Here is a 6,381-nt window from a genome sequence, read left to right as displayed (position 1 = left end):
TGTAAAGAATGTACTATTTATAAACAGGTGAAAGCCTGAATTCTTTTTAAATTACATTGATGATGGTACGTGCAAATTTCAATTATAATGATCATTTTCTTACATTTTCAGGTGTGCAGCATGATTTGGGAGTGACTCCGGCCTATGAAAATGACTCCCCCACCACAACACAGTCAGCACCAAGGACAGCGCTGAACTCGTGTACAGCAATCGACCCATCCCACTCCCATGACGTGATACAGTGGCGCCTCGGTTTCTGAACGTCCCGGACTTCGAACAAATCGGAGTTCGAACAAAAATGTCGAGATTTTTTGCGTCATATTTCAAACGAAAATACAGAACTCGACCAGCCCCGAAAAAAGCCGGAAAAACCATAACGTGCGCGGACCGACCAGCTGACCCACGAGGCGCTTCTTTATTGTGTAGAACGCAGCCTCTGTATGCAGACGTGTCCCGTTAGCTCCATTTACTGACTGTTTTTTCTTCATATTGAGGTGTAAAACCTTTCCTGTCTCCACACTGGACCGTGGTAGAGTGTCACAGGGGAGGTGCTCGCTCTCCACACCTCCACTCCAGGGTTTGATGTCCTGTTGTGGGCTGGAGCTGGGACAGGGATGAGGCCAGTCTGGGACAGAGCGTGACTTGGTTTATGACTTTGTCACAGCCAAACTGCACAGAAGCGCACATTCAGAGCTGGACACGCACCGGGCACCTCTTCACTTCTGGAGAGACGTCACTCACTCGGCAACCCCTCCCACATGCAGCGGCCACACACATAGAGGAACAGCCACCTGCAGCAGACACTCTACATTCACTCCTACAAAAGACTATTTTAAGGCTTGGAACGCATTAGTTCTTTTCCCATTCATTGTAATGGGAAAAATCGATTCAGATTTCGAACAAATCACTTCTCGAACGGCCGTCTGGAACGGATTGTGGTCGAGAACCGCCGTACCGCCGCAGACAGAACAATGTGCTACTCAGCTGTCATGAAAGGATCCTTCTCCACATTCTATTTTTCATAAATAACTTTTTGAGGAGGCAATATTTCACTTTCAAAAACTGGTGGTCGTATTAAATGATATTGTTTCTCATGTACTCAAACACAGAGCTGTGGAAGAGCCAGTGTTCTGCTCCGTTGCCAGAATTGCCACTTGTATTGCATTGCGTCATAGCCAAATTATGAATTTATCATTTCTGGATTTGCTTGGAATTACATGACTCACCCCCTCTTTTTTTACAGAGAAGTGTCTTAACAGCAATTCACTTCAGGTACCCAGATGGTATTTTTATAAGGCTGACGCTTGCTACTTGAGAGGAATAATTTATTGGCGTTGGAACTGTCAGCGTATTTCGCTACCACTCATGCTGGTAAATTTAGTCGCTGTGGCGTTGCAGTGTAATTAAGAACAAGCCAACATGAATGTTCATTTATTTGGGTACTGCAACTCGATATCAGCACTATTATTGACTGGCAACTGATGGAAGGGACAACTGGGATCATGAGGGACGCAAAGCAAACAAAGTAAAGTGTGTTGTTCAAGCAATATATATATTTTTTTCTACTATTGCAATATCAGCATTAGTCTGGTCGGGACAAAGCATGAAACATATAACCATGGTGATGCAGCACGCAATTTCAACCAATCTCTGTGAGTTCAACAAGGTGCAGAAAAATAAATTAATTAATTAATTAATTAAAAAAAAAATAATATATATATATATATATATATATATATATATATATATATATATATATATATATATATATATATATACACATATACATTCTGGGTGCCTTTGTTTTAGATGAGATGAAACCACGTGGAATCATTCCATGATGTATGTTCCATACTGCCAGTGTTGGACGAAACTGTAATTGTGTAAAGTGTTCCTCCCACAAAATGTACACACTGAGGTTAATGAGTTAACACATAACCACAGGGATTAACACTTCCTAAGCCTCACCGTTGACCTCGTTGAGATCCAATCACAATACAGTCACTTCAGTGTTCCATAACCGCCACAGTTGGAGTTCTAACATATTCTGAAAAACAGCATCTTGTTATTCAGTCCAATGATGTAGGAGAATAATATGGTCATGAATTCCAGGTGGAGTATTTGTTTATTCATTTCTAAACCTATGTTTGACACCTTTATGTCAGGGGCGGGAGATATGACAATATTATTATATGAACGATTTCAGCATGTTGAGGATCTGCTATAGTGAGGGACTGTATAGATTGTCATTCTGTGAACTATAGATCTGCAGATGTGCCACCGCCGCCGACAAAGTGCATGTCATCCTCACACACTCACTCACTATTACTTTTTTTTTTTGTTACATTTATGTTCTTTGCACATGTTGGTAAAATCTGTGTTTCACCGTTTTTTTTTTTGCCTTTAGAACTGTTTTCTGGTTGCCCAGAGCAGAAACTTGTATAATACTCTCAAAAATACACACCACATTGTGATAAAATAGAAATTGTGATTTCATAATCAGAAAACTGTGACACAATATTTTTGCCATATTGCCCACCCTCATTTTTGACAAACTTATATTCAGGGGCAGATTTACCAACAAATTGTAGGCAATAAAACAAACCTGGATCAAACCTTTGCATGCAGAAATGGAGCATGCACTTTGTCAGCGTTGTGCAGTGTGGAGTGCAGCCACTGCAGAGACTGGAGCGCAGGCTGGAGTTAAGCATTGCACAGCTTTCTTCCTGTTGTTATCCTCACTACCTCATGCTGTTTGCCAGGACACTTTTGTCAATCCGCCTCTTGACGTAAATAAATCACGGATGATTTCCAATGCCTCAGTTATGACCTATTTCTCTCTGATTTCTCTCAGAATCCTCACAAAGAGAGCACCCACCAATCTTTGGTTTCTCACTGGTTGTTAAAACTTTAGAACTTTCTGTGATGATTTCATGACGGAGCCCCTTAAAGAAGGTGCGCAGGAGGATTGGAGACTGTGTCAGAGGACTTGTTCGGAGACCTGCTGCTGCTGCTGCTGTAATAATGCCATATGGAAACAAAGATAAGTCGAATGACTCTGATGTCGCTTTGCTCTCTCATATTAAGTGTTAAGAGGGAAACACTGTTGTCATCATCAGCGTCGTGAGGGGGGAAAAAAGCACTCTGTTCTTAGTTAATGGCAGATTAAGCAAACATATGATTTAGTTTCCACGGTGCCTGTTTTCATCCCTGTGCGTCTGCTGGCTTTCCCAGCATGCAGCATCACTCCCCGGGAGAAAATATAAGAGCGGAGTAATTCAGAGTTCTCCCCCACTCTCCACTGTCTCTGATCACCCACTAAGTTTCAGCCGCCTTATTATCAGCCTCAAGCGGTTTAATGTGAGGATTTCAAAGAAAGGAAGGTTGAGAGTTCCCAGATGTGTGTGTGTGTGTGTGTGTGTGAGCGACAGTGACTGATTGACGCGGCGATACTGTGGCAGTCTTTTTCATGGCTTTTAATTGCTTTGACCCCTCAGATATGGAGAGAGAGGTTGTGATCAGAGGCTGGGGAATGTCAACATTATTAAACAGACAGAGCAGTTAAAAGGAGAGGCCACGTAGTCCCACAGCCAGGAATTCAGATCGCTGAACAATGGTTCACCACAACAGTAATAAACAACAGGTGGAACTTGAAAAATAATAAAATACACAATAATAATGAATACATTAATGATAAAAAAACTAAAAGTTATATTGTGTTACAATAATATTTTAATAATGTCCTGCCTGCCATATAGTTATATATGACTTGGTATACAAATAAAATATGTTTATTATTTTTGGCTTGCTAGCAAAAAAAATAAAAAATAAAACAAAAATCACAACTCTGATTTTCCCATAATGCACTGCAAAATATGTTAACACTAGCACAGCTCAGATTCTGCAATGCAAGACTTGAGGACAACACAAGATAACGTAAACAAAAAGGTATGGGGAAAAAAAAATGATGGATCAACTTCTTCCAGTAAAAGTTTGGGGCTAAATTGTTTCAGCAAATGCAAGCCAGCTCATAAGAATTTGCTCACAGATGCAGGACAAGAAAACCCAAGGACAGACCTGGGCAAAGTATGGCCCGGGGGCCTCGTGTGGCCCTTTGACTGTATTTATGCGGCCCTCCCAGACTCAACTATAAAACTGACCACTGACCATTTTGTTTTTAATATGAGTGCAAATAAAATATAACATCCTTGTTTAATTGTATGTTTCTGACTTTTCATTTGGCTATTTTATGCTTATTTACTGTCCCTTAAAATACATTGGCATTGAAAATATTTGAGACACACACACACACACACACACACACATATATATATAATGTGGCCTCTCAGGAAATTGAAGTGCCCACTCCTGCATTAAGACCTGGATTAAATAACCAAAATCACCACCCACCATTTCACCATAGTAGGTGCGGTAGGTTCCGTTTCAGTTAGCATTACGCGGCTGAGCATCAGCTACATGGATCCTTGTACAAGTCATGAACTTGAACATTTGCTACGAGTTCTTCGAGGTATGCAAATTGAAATTACACATTAAATATGCACAGAAAATGCTGTTTTGTTGTGTTTTATTTATATCAAACCACATTCCATTTTCAATTCTCGACGTTTCAAAATCTTCAAAATCTTTCAAAATCAATTCTGATGTATTTCAAGGGACACGATGTCATGGTTCGTGCTTTTACTTTGTCACTGCCTGTGTTCCGGTTCCTTGTTTTCCTGTTTGCTTTCTCACTCCCTCCAGCTTCACGGCAGCGCAGCTGGTTCTCATTCCTCTGATTGCCTCTGCAGAGATTTATGCACCTGGAGAACCAGCATGTGCTGCCAGATGATCGTCTTTTGTTCTCATGGTACGTTCTCTCTCGATTGCTCTGTTCGCTTGTGACCCTGTTTATCTTTCTCTTTTGCTCTGCGTTCGTCTCGTTGTTCTGTCACCTTTGTCTCTCTTCTCGCTCTATCCAGCTCTCCTATCGCTTGCTCCCTGTCATTAGCTTCCTCGAGTGTTACTCGCTACTTTAGTTCAGCCTGCGTGCTAGTTATTTCCTCGGTTATACAGTGTTTGTTTTCACCTCTACCGAGCATTTTGTTTTAGCCTCGTGAGAGTTTTATCCGAGTGCATAGCTTTCTGTTGTCCCTGTTTGCAGCGCTGTGTATCTCGTGCCTGTTTTCTGTTTAAGGTTTTTCCCTCTCCCTTCGGGTGTTGTCCTCCTTGCTCCACTTTGGTGTTGTCACCCTCAGTTCACCTTATTGTTCGTGTTTGATTTGTGTGTCAATTGTGATAAATTATTCGCAATTAAAACTCTTGCTTATCCGAGACCTGTGAGTTTGGAGTCTTCTGCTTTTGGGTCACTTTAGCTGAGCAAACATGACCCAAGAAATACTCCTAAAATAGCCAACAGAAAAGATGAAACAATAATAAAATAATTAACAGAGTTACGTTTCAGTTGCATCATAATGAACAAAATGGTTGCACAAAATAAATGTCAGACAACCACGATGTCAGTTTTATAGTTTTACTCTGACTCCAGGAGGGCCACATCAGTACAGTCAAAGGGCCGCATTTGGCCCCCACGCCACACTTTACCCAAGTTTGCCTTAAAGAGAGGTAAAAACGCCATTTGTCAAGCAAGCATGAAACAAGGCATGTGTTTGGCCAGTGTTTTAGCTCGATGTTGAAGTCAAAGGTGACGTCACATTTCGAGTGGGCTGAATGGATATTGTTGATTTTGCAATGTTAATACCTTGAATCTTCATATCTGTGCATATTTCAATGGAGATATGTGTCCGACACCTGTATGTGGCCACAAAACCACGTTTCTTTTCAAAAAATTGGGACAATAAAACCTTATCTGGTCACTGGCCCATATTTAAAACTGACACAAGGCACATGTTTGGCCAGTGTTTTAGATCGATGTTGAAGGGAGAGGTCAAAGGTGACGTCACATTTCGAGTGGGCTGAATGGATATTGTTGATTTTGCAATGTTAATACCTTGAATCTTCATATTTCAATGGAGATATGATGAGTCCGACACCTGCATGTGGCCACAAAACCACGTTTTGTTTCTAAAAATTGGAACAATAAAACCTTATCTGGTCACTGGCCCATATTTAAAACTGACACAAGGCATGTGTTTGGCCAGTGTTTTAGCTCGATGTTGAAGGGAGAGGTCAAAGGTGACGTCACATTTCGAGTGGGCTGAATGGATATTGTTGATTTTGCAATGTTAATACCTTGAATCTTCATATTTCAATGGAGATATGATGAGTCCGACACCTGTATGTGGCCACAAAACCACCTTTTGTTTCTACACGTGGGAACAATAAAACACTGGCCCACATTGAGAACTTCTAGAGTGAGCTGTT

The sequence above is a fragment of the Synchiropus splendidus genome, chromosome 6 (genome assembly GCF_027744825.2).
Source record: "Synchiropus splendidus isolate RoL2022-P1 chromosome 6, RoL_Sspl_1.0, whole genome shotgun sequence".
Classification (NCBI taxonomy): Eukaryota; Metazoa; Chordata; class Actinopteri; order Syngnathiformes; family Callionymidae; genus Synchiropus; species Synchiropus splendidus.
Note: the sequence above shows the minus strand (reverse complement) of the source record.